The sequence below is a fragment of the Amblyomma maculatum genome, chromosome 6 (assembly GCF_055883805.1).
Source record: "Amblyomma maculatum isolate TAMU_Amacu chromosome 6, ASM5588380v1, whole genome shotgun sequence".
NCBI lineage: Eukaryota > Metazoa > Arthropoda > Arachnida > Ixodida > Ixodidae > Amblyomma > Amblyomma maculatum.
The window spans coordinates 26170524-26187761 of NC_139349.1; the positions used below are offsets into that span (position 1 = coordinate 26170524).

The 17238-nt window shown below is 45.4% G+C and overlaps 1 long non-coding RNA gene across 8 annotated transcripts in view; it reads left to right on the top strand.

Moving 5' to 3' along the window:
• The window catches only part of LOC146185294 (uncharacterized), a 63757-nt gene that overhangs the window by 11212 nt on the left and 35307 nt on the right, over positions 1-17238 (top strand). The window lies entirely within an intron of this gene.

The following is a 17238-nucleotide window of genomic DNA, read 5'->3' on the forward strand; positions in this document are numbered from 1 at the left end:
GCCAAACTAGACCAAGGCATAAAATGTTTGTCATGGTGGTTTACACTAAGGAGTCTTCGGTAAAGACAGTCCCGCCGGATCTGGTCGGTACGATCGAGGGCGAGGGTTAAGAGCGGTCAGGTGTAAGTAAAGAAGCACTGATAAAAGCCGAGAGGACCTTTATACAACACGTTTTGGAACGCGGTCCTGCAATTTCTTTCAAAAGGAAGCAGTTAGATTTGTTCTGGCACGCTTGGAAACCGTAGCTGTTAGACCTCATGCGTGTCGAATGGGGAGAATGTAAGGTTGGTAAGATAGAAAGTTTTCATTAATGCGTCTATGCATTTTACATCAGTGTACCGGTAGGAGCGGTGTGGGAGTGCATTTTGGTTGCGCTTAAAAAGGCTTCCGGCGAATTTGAAACAAGGAGCACGGTAATTGAGTACATACAGGCTTGTTCGGGACACAGGGAGGACCGCAGATGACGAAGACAAAATGAGGCCATGTAAATAAGCTGCAAATTCACGGAATGACAGAGAAAGGGAAGTATAAAAGACGAGAATGAATATTGAATAACTAGTTTTGCAGCAAGAATACAGAGTAAACAACCCTTGAGGCATGCTCTTTGCTTAAAGTGATCTTTTAGTCCATTGTCACTTCTCTATTATTTAAGAGCGCAGACGCTTTCCGAAGCCTAGAAGTGGTAATATCGAGGGGCATTCGACGGGTCTTTTGGCGTCTGCAGGAGGTTGAACCACGTTTGCGAACATATTGGATCTAGCATAGCGAATGTGCACAGCTAATTTGACATTAAAACCATGTGAAGTTTAGAAAGAGTACATACTGTGGCGTGCAGACTTGACGTTTGCCAAGGAAAACAAGCGAGTAAGATGCGGAAATTACCCCCGAAATGACATGACTGGGATGTTCCATCGACAAGTGGCTCATTTCGCTGGGGGAAGATATACCATTCTTAATCTACGGTTCTCCTTTCCTGCCCATGGTTTCGTCATTGAGCATACCGGAACAGGTGTATCAGCGAATGTTCTTAATATTGACACATGCCATTCATAGACGACGAAGATTTGAACCGGCGATTCGGAGAAGACGACGAAGCGAAACGGTGCTCCGCTTTCGTGCTGACCTGACTGGCTGTTGGTGTTCTTCGGTGTCAGAGTGCCAGAGCGCCTTCTGTGTAACGTTACGTTACAATATAGGCAGCGTTTTGGACTAGGTTTGTAGTTCTACTTGTCTGTCCCTGTTGGTAAGGGACGCTTTCGTTATAAATTCAACAGATTTTCGAGAAATGACCCATCTGCTTGGAAATATAAGAAATTCCGTATTGTCTGCGCTAACTGCAATGTTTGAAGCCTGGAATCGCTACATGAGGAAGTCTCGTTGTGAACATCAATCCATTATGTGTACCGGCATAATAAATTCAGGGCGTTGTGTATACGCATAACCAAATAGTAGCAATGGAATATTTATCCTTGGTTCTAGGAAACAGCTAGATAACGAAGCAGGAGGCTAACGCGGGCTCCATGGACATCCGGATGTTAGCAATATGACTTAGTGTTGCATTAAGGATTCCGAGAGCAAAGTAACGGAAGTATACTTCATAAGATGCAATAAGCAGGAAACGCCCTAGTATCTACATTTCTCCTTGGAAATCGTTTGTCTGATGCGACCGGAAGCGGAACTGGCTGCTTTACGATAATCTGCACAGTGGTCCCGTCCACATCTGAATAAATCGACATGCCAGCTTTGTTTACGTCTAGGTTTCGTAGAAACACTATAGTTTGCTTCAGTGGGCACCCTTTTATAGTTTGCAATTTAGTGAGACATTTGAAAACCCGTACATCAGACCAAAATTAAAGATAACAAAATTGCATGGTATTTCGAAGTAGCTAGAAAGTGTGCTGTACTTGATACCCTTTGGGTAAGGGCTCAAGCCTTATCTCTCACGGGAAGAAAATTTAATATTTTTCATAAACACCGTTTACTACGCCACTATACTGCGTACGCTGTTGCTGTAAGTTAAAGCCAGAAATTTAAGGTAAAGCTTACTGTGTGATTTGTAAAGTGGATCACAACCACTTCTAAATACTATCGTCTGTGACATATTTGTATAGTGTATAATTAGCCTATTTATCTTAGCCTCATTTATTTTGAGCACTTGGCAATTGATGCCATTTATAATGATTATGTCTGGTTTCTTTAACGAGCGGCTAAATTCAAGGCTTATACCATTCGATACTAAAGCTGCGGAACGGTTGCCATTTCTTAGAGTTAACGTAGAGAGCGATTTGTAGTCCTCCTTCTCTGCCTGTTTATGCGGGACATTTTCATTGTAAATGCAGCTGAGTTCATACCTTGACCCATCAGCTTGATCACGTTAAAAATCCCGAAACGTTCCATCTCTTTGTCTGGACTAATTGCGATGTGTAAGTAAAGTTCCAGGAGCCATTCCTGTTAAGCCCTAGCGGTTGCGCCAATGCTGCTGCCTTGTCAAATATTCAAATTTCATATAATTGTATGCCTCAATTTCGTATCCTTCTGCTTCGCCGTACCTATTTGCTGGAATGGTAATAAAGATTACGGGTGATGGTGGATACTTACTGGTTTCTGGGAATCTGAAGGTGAAAACATGGTTGGAGGTTTTGTTATTAAACGTTTGCCTATTTTATTCATATTCTACGAAACCCAACTCTCCGCGCGCACCCTTCAGTTACCACACCACATATCTTCCACTTCCTGGCGGTAGTTGTAACCGAGCGGTATTTCGACCAACTCTAGCATCACCCGAAGTGACTCACTTTTCGGTCTTCCCCGCCCACGACTAAGGCCTGGTTAGAATAGCAGCTTGGGCATGTTGGTTATGCATCTTGAGGTAACATCGCGGAACGTGGACGAGAGCACAAGATTAGAGGACGACGCAACTAGCGCTGACTTTCAACGTTTATTTTGGAAAACTCTCAATTTCTTATACCCTTACGCCACAGAACACGTACAAATGACTTGCACATTTCAGCATAGTTATAATAAAAAAAATACATAATAATAGATAAATGAATACACGTGCCGCATAACCTCCTCTTGCACACTGCGTGGTGCTCTCTCTGAACACTCATGGAAAAGATTGCACATTCAGCAGTTCGATTTCTTTTTGTGTTAGCAGCAGGGACGGTTTGCTTACACATCGTTCCTGCAGTCTAGCTATCTCAGCGGCTTCAATTATCTCACGAACCAGCTGCTCATTATGTTTTCATAGCACTTTACATTGTGTGAATTGCACGGAGCAAGTTTTCGACGCGCAGTCTCTTACATGGATCCCCAAATGCCTGCTTTTTTGTTCGACGTTGTTTTTGTGTTCTTTCAGCCTGTCATTTGTGCACCTTCCTGTCTGTCCTACGTATTCCTTCCCGCACTTCAAGGGTATGGAATAAACAACGCCTTCCGTGCACTCCACAAACCGACTCTGGTGGTTTGTTGCGCACCCCCTGAAGTGCGGGAAGGAATACGTCGGACAGACAGGAAGGTGCACAAATGACAGGCTGAAAGAACACAAAAACAACGTCGAACAAAAAAGCAGGCATTTGGGGATCCATGTAAGAGACTGCGCGTCGAAAACTTGCTCCGTGCAATTCACACAATGTAAAGTGCTATGAAAACATAATGAGCAGCTGGTTCGTGAGATAATTGAAGCCGCTGAGATAGTGTCACCCGTTAATAATTAGGGGGTATTATTAACGATGCGCCCTTAACGGTGCGCACACTCCCAGACACCCTTTGAGTGAGTGGGGGTAGCTGTTCCGGTCGCAAAGGAGATGCCCTCGACTTGCGTGGCAAGCTCAGCCGGAATTCAACTACCTTGTAGTGACAGAAGGGGGTGGTCGTTTGGTGCCCAGCTGTCGCCGGTTCAAACCAGAGTAAGGATCGGAGTCAGAAGTAACAAACAAAACACAATTTATGCACAGCAAGAGACGATACAAAGGAATACACAAGATCGCTTGAAATACACAGACGAGAGGTTCACAGAACACAAACGCTAAGCATGCAACTACAGAATGATTCAATAACACTCAGAGTCTTTACAATAGATCAAACACGAGAGAGTTACATAAGCAAACACCAAATTGTTCACCGGGCACTGTTGCAGTCCGACGCCTCAAGAGTCACGATGTGGCCGCCATACGAGACGAGCGCCGCTCCCTTGCAGGTCCGTGGGCTTGCCAGCAGCGGGTGATCCCCGGGAGTCCAGTCGAAGCACTGGCAAACACGCCGCAACCACTGACGAACTGACTCATCAAGCGGCGCGGTCTCTTTAAATAGGGTGCGCCGCGTCTGTTTGTTAGCACGCGCCAAAGCTAGCGCGCACACACGCTTAGCTTCGCTGGTTATAGCGCTCTCTCTTTCTCCCGTCGAGCCGCGCGTCGCCATCGGCCAGGTCCCATAGAACATGCTAGAAATTTCTGGCTGATTCCAGTCCGATGAACCACCGTCCTCCCCGGGCAATGGGAAAGAGGGTGACGGCAACGTGTACGAAGCTACGCGCTCTCTCCCGCGGGGAAGGGGGCTTTTCTCTCTATGCCTTCCACGCGACGCCGTGCGGGCCTCGCGCCGTACCGGCTTGATGAAAATGGGCGCCGATTTCGTGACACTGCCCCTCCCTTAAAGAATATTGTCCCACAATATTCACAACAACCACGAACATCGCGCGCACATGCATGCGCTCACAAATATATGGGGCAAATGTTCACGTCACACATATTGCACAAATTTCACAAACTGTAATAACATATTACAAAATTTACACATCAATGCTATGAAATTCACAAACATAGCACCACACTGTTGTCGGATACACGTAAGAATCAACAACACAGAACCACAAAGTTACTCAAATATGTAGCGCACAACGTAAGGCATGCTTTCGCTTATATTTCCAAACTCGTGTTGCCCTTCCTCCTTGGAACGTATCAGTTCCTCTCCATCTTTCAGATACGCCAGTTTTCTTTCTTACGAAGCACTGGTACTTCTTTCTCACGCGTGTCCTGCTTTTCTTCCTCATTCGCGCTTTGGTCTTCCTTATATTGTCTATTTGCCGATCAGAAGTAGTTTGGCCCTTGTATCTGAGGGCCCCAACACTAAGCTCGCGGAGAGAAATGTCGGCAGACCTAATATTATTTCGTGCCGGCCGCCCAGTTTCTTCTCTGTTTGAGCAGTTCTCCTTGCGCTTCAAGTCCTTCAGTATGTTCTTCCTTTTCTTTCTTCTTGACTTTTCCGGCTTCATTTTACCTGACTTGGCAGGTCTGAAGTTGTTTCTTTTCATTTTCACTTTTATTCGCACCTTTGGCCGGGGAACGTTTGATCCGGTTTTACCCGCATAATCAGAACATTGCTGTCTGAAAGGAGCGTCTTTTTGAGGACTTTGTTCTCCCTCAATCCTTTTCATTTTCTTTCTTTTCTTTGCGACCTTAAGTCGTACCTTCTCAAAGCAGGACTCATTTTCAACTAGGGACTCATTATCCTCACTTTTGGTTACCTCCTGTTCCTTAAAATGTTTCTTGAAACTTTTCATTGCAGTGCAGTCTTCGCTTTCTTCCATTTCTGAATCCTCAAGGTTAGGATCTGCACTGCCACCTTCGTCCAAGCTTTGGTGCTCACTGCTATTTGAAAGCTCCTCATCCCGGTCACTCATGCACTCAGCCATGGTGTCATTTAATAAGGAGCCACAATCCTGCCCTTCTTTATCTTCAGGGGATGAAAATGCGAAAGAGGTTTCTGGCTCGATAACTACCTTCACAGCTTCGCCGCAACCTCTCATTTTGGAGGGGACAATCTCACTTTCTTGAGAAATCTTAGCTCCAGAAAATTGTTTTCTTTCTGAACATACTGTCGCGGGGACGGACTGTTCTACAACCTTACTCTGACCCCTGGAGCTAGTCTCACCCTCTTCAGTGGTGGTCAGGGAGCCAGTCGGTACCTTTTCAAACAATATAGCCGCATGCAGCGGCGGTTCCGCAGCCGGGCAGTAAGCAGTAGAGCACTTAGCAACATTTTCTAGTTCGTCAATGCCCATTTTCTCTCCAGAGTCAGATAGTTGGAACTTTGGGTCTTGAGCTTTCACTTCTGTCTGTGTAGGCATACCTAGTGTACACCACTCATCTGACAGAGTTTGTTTTGCTTTGGGAGCAAACATCTCTTCAGCCTCGTCGGCGTGACAAATTTCGGGATTTGGTGGTCCCGCGTCCTTGATGCTACCCAAGATTAGATCGTACACTAGGTGTTGCATGCATATCGCAGTCACAACGCCGGTGAAGATCGGAGTCTTCACATGCACTTTGGCTTCAGGAAACAGTTTAGCGGAACCATCGAGGAAAAGCACAGGAGTCAATTCTCCGGTAAGCTCTTCATCAAGAACTAATTCTCTTTTTATAAACACTGCAGTGCTCCCTGTGCTTGTCAGTACAGAAATCGATTTGCCTCGAATTTTTCCGCTGAGAACCGGAATTCCAGCACTCTTGGATCCCGGCGCGGTGCACGCAACTGTGCATAATACTGGAGTTTTCTCCCAGCTCATTTGTTGCACACTGTCGATGCCGACGTCTTCATCGCAGTGTTCAAAAGAAGAGTCGCCGACGCATGATGGCTGTAGGAATGGCTTCTTTGGACAATGCACTGCTTTATGTCCCTTACCACCACAACTAAAACAATTAACCATTCCTGTGTGCACAAAGTTGCTACGGCAATCTGAGGCATAGTGCCCTACCTTGTTGCACCTGTAGCATTTCACTTGGGGCCGGAATAATTTCTCACTATTACCCCTTCCTTTGGCTAGCACTGTCTGCTGCCTCTCACTCTTCATAGGCGCTTCTTTGACCTTCAATGAAAGCATTTTCTCTTGGTGGTCAAATTTTGTTTCTTGCGCCCTTTGATATTTCACTGCCCTTCCTCGGGCGCTTTCTTTTTCTTCTCTCCCAAAATGGGTTATTTCGGTTACTTCTCGGGCTCTTGCCCTTTCTCTTGGCACCCCTAATCGGGCTTTTTGAGCAGCTACTCGAGAGCTCTCTGCCTTGCATCTTTTCCTCTGTTCTTCATTCGCAGAGGCTTCTATATAAATCGGCCTTGGCCTTTCATTTTCTTTTCGCTGACTCTCTCTTTCCTTCTTAGCCTCTTCTAGAACCTCCCTTTCTTTTCGGTCCACCCATCCTCGCAGTTCAGCTCCTTTAAGACCTTTCTCTAGGCCCAACGCAATAATCTCCTTGAGATTCATCTTCAATCTGAACTGCCTAATGCTAACATATAGCACTCTCAATGGACCCTCACAACCGCTTCAGCGCGGTACCTCACGCTATCGCTCTGCTGTTACGCCGTTTACGACCTCTTCGTAAACTCTTCCAACTCGTTCTCCGTCCTCTGAGCTTGAATTCACCAAACGTCCTGTCGCGGACGCCAGATTAATTGTCACCCGTTAATAATTAGGGGGTATTATTAACGATGCGCCCTTAACGGTGCGCACACTCCCAGACACCCTTTGAGTGAGTGGGGGTAGCTGTTCCGGTCGCAAAGGAGATGCCCTCGACTTGCGTAGCAAGCTCAGCCGGAATTCAACTACCTTGTAGTGACAGAAGGGGGTGGTCGTTTGGTGCCCAGCGGTCGCCGGTTCAATTCAGAGCAAGGATCGGAGTCAGAAGTAACAAACAACACAATTTATGCACAGCAAGAGACGATACAAAGGAATACACAAGATCGCTTGAAATACACAGACGAGAGGTTCACAGAACACAAACGCTAAGCATGCAACTACAGAATGATTCAATAACTCAGTCTTTACAATAGATCAAACACGAGAGAGTTACATAAACAAACACCAAATTGTTCACCGGGCACTGTTGCAGTCCGACGCCTCAAGAGTCACGATGTGGCCGCCATACGAGACGAGCGCCGCTCCCTTGCAGGTCCGTGGGCTTGCCAGCAGCGGGTGATCCCCGGGAGTCCAGTCGAAGCACTGGCAAACACGCCGCAACCACTGACGGACTGACTGACTGACTGACTCATCAAGCGGCACGGTCTCTTTAAATAGGGTGCGCCGCGTCTGTTTGTTAGCACGCGCCAAAGCTAGCGCGCACACACGCTTAGCTTCGCTGGTTATAGCGCTCTCTCTTTCTCCCGTCGAGCCGCGCGTCGCCATTGGCCAGGTCCCATAGAACATGCTAGAAATTTCTGGCTGATTCCAGTCCGATGAACCACCGTCCTCCCCGGGCAATGGGAAAGAGGGTGACGGCAACGTGTACGAAGCTACGCGCTCTCTCCCGCGGGGAAGGGGGCTTTTCTCTCTATGCCTTCCACGCGACGCCGTGCGGGCCTCGCGCCGTACCGGCTTGATGAAAATGGGCGCCGATTCCGTGACAGATAGCTAGACTGCAGGAACGATGTGTAAGCAAACCGTCCCTGCTGCTAACACAAAAAGAAATCGAACTGCTGAATGTGCAATCTCTTCCATGAGTGTTCAGAGAGAGCACCACGCTGTGTGCAAGAGAAGGTTATGCGGCACGTGTATTCATTTATCTATTATTATGTTTTTTTTTTTTATTATAACTATGCTGAAATGTGCAAGTCATTTGTACGTGTTCTGTGGCGTAAGGGTATAAGAAGTTGAGGGTTTTCCAAAATAAACGTTGTTGAAAGTCACCGCTAGTTGTGTCGTCCTCTAATCTTGTGCTCCCGTCCACGTTCCGCGCTGTTACCTCAATAGGGCCTGGTGTCTTCTCTCCTATAATAATGTGCAATTAAAAACTCTGACCCCATGCGGCGACGCATAGAAGGCGGGAAAGCCTGCCCCGAGAGTTCTGCCATCTTTTCCGTAACGTTCAACGCATGGCGCAAGGCGCATGACCGAAACCTAATTGATTTGAAGCCATTTAGTCGCTCTGGGTCGCTATTTGTGTACCTCCAGGGTCTCAAACCGAAACAATGCCAGCCACAAGCACCGTTCTGTTTGCTCAGTCTAGGAATACAAGCATACCAATGCGTGTTGCCAAAAGACAAGCCTATTTACTCGGCGTCTGCTGCTCTTTCAACTCTCGGGAGGTAACTTGTATGCTGTAAAAAACAGTATGTCGAGGGGACGAGGACAGCATTTCTACGGTTCGCTGTCCTATGCCAGCAAACTTTTTAAACAAGTAACGAAGTAAGTAATTTTCTGATACTCGTTCGTTAGGCTACGAAGAACACCATTACAGCTTCTGATATTCAAGTTGTAGGGCTGGCGTGTGGAGCGAGGATGAAAGGGGAGGGATTTAATAGGTCACGACGGGGAAGCGGCGCACGACACGAAAAGAGCCACTGTAGTCAGTCAGAGGCTCCTCGGAGGGACCTAGGTGACGAGAAAATGACGAAATAGGAAGAGCTATTCTGGAATCTAGTCTACTGCGCTGTAACGGCATTTAGCAAGGCAGCTGCACAGCTTGAAAGGCATAGAGACGAGCGCGGAATTTCTGACGCACCAGCAACGCCTGGGCGATGACATCTCATTCGTAAGCAGTGGTTCGGGCAGGAAAAGACCGCATGAGTGTATACAAGGGCAAGCTGGTGTGCCTATACCAAATAGAGGGTACGAACGGGCGTTCTGTGTCATGTTGTGAATAATTAAATACAGAGGTCATGTAGACAAGGATGTGTCCCATGACGAGGCGTACATAGCTACATGTCGGTCAGCATGTGGCACAGCCGTTTCGTAAGGACGGCTTGAGGACGGTATGCTGTCGCGAGCCTGTGCTGTGTGTAACATGAATGAAGATGTCGTCAATTGCTCTGGACCGTAAAGAACGGCCATGGTCGGTGAGTAGTTGACATGGGGAAACGCGGTGAAGGGTGACGCTTTTAGAAGACAATTGGCGTCTCCTGTAACGCAGCAGTAGGGAAAGCCCGCATGATGACTTGTTAAATGCTAAGCACAAAGTTAACCGAGTGTTAAGGTGACTTAGGGGCCCTTAACCTAATGTTTCCTTCTACATGAGTCTGTACAGTGTGGAGATGCACTTTCATTTTATTTTTCTCGCTGACTGCAACAGAGTTCGTCTACTGACTAATGAAGTTGAAGACAACTGACTGGATGCATTTTATTGCTCTTAACTGGTGTTTCAAAATGAGAGACAAACACTTCAGCACGTAGATTTATCGTGGAGTGTGTATCATTTCTCATCCGCGAAAGAGAACGCTGTATGAAGGAAACCAATCAAAGTGAAATACGCAAACACAGATCGAATACAAAATTTCTTTTTCTGTTAGAAACTTCGGCTGTCTAAGGGTGAGCAGTCAGGATTTTTTACACATTCGCGAATTACTTTCTTTTTAAGGTGCATAGAATATAATTACAATATTTTTACCCTTAATGAGGAAATCTATGGTTCATTAATAATTAATTAATTCATTCATTCATTCGTTCATTCAATGGAGCGTGATTTGGTTGCAACGCTACGCGCCGAGAAAAAAGCACTACACAATGGCCGGTAAACTGGTGTTGATGTAGAATGTGAGTGGTTAAAAACAAATAATTTGAACTTGATGGGCTTTGTTATCGTTCTCAAGGAGTGCACATTTGTTTTTGTTTTTTTGGTTTGCATTTGGCAGCAAAACGTTTTTTCATATTATCGGAGGATAATTATCAGAATATTATATTTGTTTCCTAAAAACATAATAAACTTTCGAAACAAATTTTTTTTGTTCCTTCTCGGCCCGTCCTTGCAGCTTTCAATTCGTAACGGCTGCTGCGAGTCTGAAGGATTGATTCCTTTCATATAAACTATTTTGTTTGTAGGTATGTGTCGACGTGGTCGCAGAGGGCATTCTTTATGTCATAGAGGAATGATTCATTGAAAGAACCAAGCATTACTGCTTTCTTCTACTTTGTGCTGCGCATTCTTTCAATGTTAATCTAAGAATTTCGAGGTACTCTGCATATTATTTCCAATTTATATCACTGCACGACATACCGAGCAGCGACTGCAAAAACGCAACAAACAAAATCTACAAGAATAAGTTCGCTAGGGTCGCATCTGCACAGAGAACGCCCACGCATCGAGCGCCGCTCGTTAAAATCGATTGGCGGAAAACAGATTGCCGCCGTTTGTTCGATTCTGCGGTAAAATAAACATGTGCCGCTAGAATGGCGTACTGCTCTTGAACTCAGTTGGGCCGTCGAGTACGAGCACAAAAAAAAAAAAAAGGAGTGAAGGACGAAAATGAGAAAACAGGCACGTTTGTCGCATTTCAAAACAGGGGTCGCTTCATTAAAGCAGCCATCCACTCAGCTATTTGAAGATTCCTCATGTCAGAAATGGATTTGGATTAATGCAGGCTGCCTCTTCGGCGCTTATAACGTAATACGTATTACAAAATTGATCCCATCTAACATGGTTTCCACCTCATTCTGATTAAAAAGAAATTGCTGCCTTAATTCGCTTTATCAATGTTTTTCTCAAGCCGCTTTTAAATACTGTCACTTTTTATAAACATAGATTCTGAATGACTGTATTGCTGGAGCCTGGCATTGAGATAAATTATATGCAGGTAATTCATTTCGCGTCGTTTTCTATTGATAGCGGCCACTCATGCGTATAACATAAAAAATGAAATTACGAAATATCCGAAAAAGAAGAAGCTGCTTTTGGCATCAAAAGCTCCTCCGCAGCTTCAGTGGTTGCTGCTAGATCTAAGGCATTACAATGGCCTCATTAGCTATTCTGCTTTTAGATCAGGAATGGCCACTCAATGATCATTAAAGCCCAAAGTTAAAGCGCGTTAACAAAGCTTAACGCAGATGCAGAAACTAGATTTGTGCTGTCAGATTGCTCTACTCGGAATCTCAACACATGCTTGAAGCTCCTTCTGAGCACTTTTCTCCGACATCACTTGCACAATTGCTGGAAAACCTTTTTGGTTACCACACTACACTAATATGAAGTAATGATCTCAAGGACGTCAATGCTTGGGTGTCTGTCCTGTATGCAAACGTTTGGATATACAAGACTTCAATTCTGACATTACAATCTTATCAAAACAGCAATGAGCCACGTGCGCCTTGAATATCTGTCCCCAAAAAGTGCACCAGAGGGCACAAAAGTTAGGCCATAATCTCTTTCAATCTATATGCTGATTACATAGTCCCGCGGTGTCGGCGGTATGGCATAAATATACTCATTAGATATATACGATATCAAGGCAATATTACGGGGCGGACTCGAGCATTTTAAATTCTGATCGAAACGCTGCTAAAGCGCATGTTAGTAAGCAGCACATACCGGAAGATAGATACTAATCGGAGGTGTGCACTGGCCGAAATCTCGAGCTCGAACTCGACCCGGACTCTCTGTACAGATCCGAAATTTTCCCGGCCCGAAGGGAAGTTCACTTGTCGAAACGTTGGCTGAGGTTTCTCCCTCGACACTTGCTCAGTGCTCCTTCATATTGAAGATTGTGAGTTGTCTACGATATCGAATTGTTGAGATTTAACGTTCACGATGACAACTTGTGCAATGTAGAGAGGCACAGCACATACACAGAACTATAATCCGTGCTTTATGTTGCGAAAAGAAGAAATATTAATTGATGAATCTTTGAGGCATTTGCGGCACTTCTAGGTTATGAATCCAGATACGTTGAAATTTCTTTCGATGCTCTGATTTGTGGCTGGAATGACTAACAAGTTCTTAGCAGATGCTTCTGTTAAGACGTTATTTGTTTCACCAAAAGTGCACCACGCCTAAATCTAAACAAGGGTTTCTGCGGCCAAGTACTCGGGGAGGTCGTCACGCAAACCGCGAGCCACTGTGGGCCTTTCGCGTGTGCCTTCTGCGGCGCTGGCAAGGCCCCGCTAGTGTACTGTCCGCCCAGAAATAAGATGAAACTCAATTCATGCTGAAGTTTTGAGCTATGTCCCGCTTCAGCCGAGGCCTGTTCGTGACCAGGAGCAAGTCACAACAGAGCCGTTTGAGAGTCGACAGCCTGGTGCCGATATCGAAACGAATGCCTAACACATGCGCCAGGGTTACTGAAGTAGAGACACGAAACATGAAACTCAATTCCTCACAAGCGGCCCTTTGGCTCGCTTACTGACGGCTAAGAAAGATCCGCCTGCTCAAGGGGAGGAGGCGTGGAGAAAAGGGAGGCCGATACCTCGAGAGAACTCGGAAGCTCTCGTATGGGGAAGACGCGGGAAATGCTGGGCATTCCAGACACTCAATTCGCCATACTCATGTTTTCGTATAGGTTGTATGTGCTCGAGATCTGTGCTTCTGGCCAGGCCTACCCGAGACATATATACCCTGGCCTGGGTCCAGGCTGAGTTCGAGGCAGAAGGGCGACACCAACCCGTGCACAGCTCTAATACAAATGCGTTCATTCATCCTTGTATTAAAAAAAGGCAACATGCACCCGAAGGCTTTATATTTGTAGGTAATCAACCCCTTAGGACACTGATTGTTTATTAAAAAAGCGCCTTTGTGATTTTTTCCTTTTGTATAGCCTGTGCATAGTTCTTGAGCGCTGTCGGTTATGGTTTCTGTTTGAATGAAGATAATGTTTTCGACATAATGTTCTACCTTAGGCGAAATATTGAGATTCTTCCCAAAGTGAAATCACAGTGCCCACTTTTACATTTCTCGGAGCGGTCGCCTTTAGAATACGTAACGCTATCTCGAATGTTACAGATATGCTCTGCACATTTCATTACGAGGTTTGGGCGCAACGTTGTTCCCAGCTTTGTCTACTCGACAAGACCAACTTCAAATGAGCATCGGGCTTATACACTGCAGTGCTGTCTGAAAGCGGTGTGTGCACACAATGTGTACGTGCTTTGTCTGACAGTGACTGGCAGTTTGATCATGCGGTTACCTGGAGTCTTTTGTTACCACCATCCTCTGAAACGATTTCTTTTGTATCCCCTCTGTTGTTGTCGATACCATAAAAATATTCTTGAGCGCGAATGTCAGCCCGCGTACAGATTCCTCCAATGCTTGATGGAACAATTTAAAAAAGGAATGATGGTTTTGGCTATTTTTATAATAAAGATAGAATTCACGCTTTGTTATTTTCAAACTTTATTCCGTTTCATATACAAAAAAAAAACAAAAAAAAAAAAACGCGCAAATCTACAAACCTCGACGGAAGCAACCGTTTCTTAAATGAGCTATTTAAGCTCTGGCCGCAGAATCTCACTGGCAGCGTCAAACACAACTGGGTAAAATATGAACAGTAATTTCAAGGGTTAGAAAGCAAACCATCTGACCGTGCATGGACATCAAGACGAGGTGAAACACTGGACAAAATATGATCAATTTTTACGGGAACAAGTATTCCATGCGAAACCTTCTTCACCTCAAGAATTTGCTTATGGGGCTGGTTTCCCGTTTTCACTTTCTGTTCAGGCAAGAACGCGTTACCATTGGTCCGCAGTGCTCAGCATGCGCTTAAAGAAGTTCTCCGCAATGGCAGCAAAGGTAGCTTGGATGTGATCAAGCAATTTACCAACCCAACAGCCAGACAAATTACTCGCTTTGCACATAGAAGGGTCGTAAGTGCTTCTTCTCTTGCTTACTGGCCAGCCTCTATCGTTTGTCGTCTCCTCTGTTTAGTTCGTCATTTCCTGCGCTCTTGACTGTCTTTCTAAGTGTCTCCTTTGCGCTGAACAGCGAAAGTACACGAGGCGGAAGTCATTAGACGGCTACGGAGTGAGATCGATGTATGCTGTGCAGAGTGCGTTTACATTGTCTTTCGTACAGTTGTGTCCACGTGGCAGACATTATTGGTTGGTGCACTGCTCTTAGCTCTTAAGTTGCTACCACCTTCCCGTTTACTGGCCGGCAGAGTGAGATGGCTGCTACGTTTTAATGACAGATCTTTTATTACCCTCTATTTTCCTCAGTTGGAAGTTAATCGCCAGCACCAACACCTGTTTAGATTGCTTCCAACACGGTTATCGTTACTCGGCGAGATTTCTTGATTCGGAGAAGACCACAAACGTGGAACCTTGGCCTGAGGAACGTCACCCGACCGCTCAGATATCACGGGCTTCATTTGCGGTGGAAGGGGAAAGCAGGTAAAAAACTTTTTTGCGTTTTGTTCTTACAAGTGTGACGCGAAATATTTTATCAATATCTTTTATACGGTTCATCTTTACATCGTGTACTAGTGATAACTTTATTAATACGACTACTTGGAATGCATAAACAAGCATCCCTAGAAGGCACCATTTTCCCGCAAAAAGTATCTCTGTGCCTAAGCAGCTTGGCCTCCCCGCAACCCTCTTAGTGATTAAGGCTACTTCTTTTCCATTCGTCTTAGTACATGCGCGCGCAGCACAACTGTGCATGAGTGAGCCGTCAATCGCGGTGGCGCCATGTGATCAGCGTGGCAGTGAGTGTAGATAACGACAGCGGATGAGAGGCACGAGGATCGCGGCTGGAACCGAGCTGGTGGCAGTTGCGCTATTGGCGTGCCAAACGAGCCAGCCAGGTGGGTACCGGCGGTAGTGCGGATCCTTAACTGGACGAAGAGTGCAGCGGTGCCTCCTGAGCTGGATTAGGCGTTTGTATGAATTTCTTCCACGCGGAGAGTAATGTTTATTCTACAGCTCGGAGGCATTTTTCTATGTCGCATAGCCTTATTCGCTCGTCAATGTGTTTTGTCTTGCCGCAGTGAAGCCCTGACCCCAGGTTTGTTCGAATTTTTGCATTGCGCTGTCGTAGGCCTCGACTGCATCCTTTGGTTCCCAGCAGCGTCTAATGCATAAATTGAGAATATATATTCACTGATCCGGAATAAACCGATGTATTTTATAAAAGCAGGACTTGGTACACATCGGGCGAGATGAACCCGTTTTCTTGAAAGCGGAGGCTTCAATAGCATATACGAGCTCTGTGAAAAACTATGCATTTTTTAGAGTCAAATACTCTAGACAAGTTTCATCAAGGATGTGCAATGTTTCGAACAAACTGTCATAATTGATTAAATTTGCGAGCTGAAAGAGTCGTGACCTATGATTTGAACGCTCCTTGATCATAAAATATTTTCATTTTATAGGGTCACCTTGCTCTTGAATGTGCGGGAAAATTGATGCTACTAGTAATTACAAATATCAGCACAAAAATGGCAAGACGACATCCTACCCCGCTCACGTTCTTCCGGACAAAGTTTTGAGTTCGCAGTTTGGAACAACACCCGCTTTATTTGCGATACGAAGGACATAAAGTTTACCTAATAATAAGAAATTTCTGTTAGGTAAAGGACACATTGAAAAATGCCTGTTTGTTTTTTGCACAATTGTGTACATGCACAGCATCACTAATGTACCGGGAAGCGTCTATAAAGAGAGGTCGGTAGCTTGGCCTTGATTCTGTGACTTGAGCAATGATTGCCGGGTCAAGTCTTATGTAATAGTTGGTTTCAAGTTTCCCAACGCAATTAGTATTTTATGGAGTCAGAGAAAAGGAAAGAAAAGAAAGCCTCCATAAATTTAGGATTCAGCCTATGTTCTTGCCTGTGGAATAAAACAGCGTTTATCAGAAGATATGCTTCATCATATTGAATGCGGACGACAGTGTCCATAGCAGAACTTTAGATTTTAAGTACAGTCGTTCTATTTATTTGAATTGTGCTACAGAGAATACTACCGGCGCGTACAGAAGTCACGTATCTCGCACCACGCATTTTCTTCCCTTGGATGATTAAGGTGGGCTTTTGTGAAAAGCTTCACTTGAATGCGCATGTCCTCGAGTACGCCCGCTGGTCGGTGGAATACTAAGAAAATATTTCCAGATTTTCTATGACACGAGAATTGACGAAGAGAAGAATGGATAAAGAGAACTTTCATTCGCAGGCGTTCTTGGGAGCATGATTACGTCGTAATCCTTGGGCACCTGCATCCTCTAGATTCGCTCCTTTCCATCGCGGAGAAGGATGTAGGTGAAATTTCATCCACTACCGCTGCAACCACGCTTGGAAATCAATGCAGTCTATTGCTTCTTAACATCGAATTGCGCGTTAGTTCTGCCTGAGAGTAGTGGTCCATCCGACGAAGTCAGAGGGCAATTTTGTTCCCCACGATGTCCCTGCCATGCCTCGTTTGTCGCAGCCTTTATTATTAACCTTCGACATCATTCTTCGTTCCTGCTTCCTTATTTTCTCTCGAAATGACACGTATAATCTACTGAAGCGCCAAGAGTGACCACTCATGTAATGCAGTTTCCTCTGGACGGT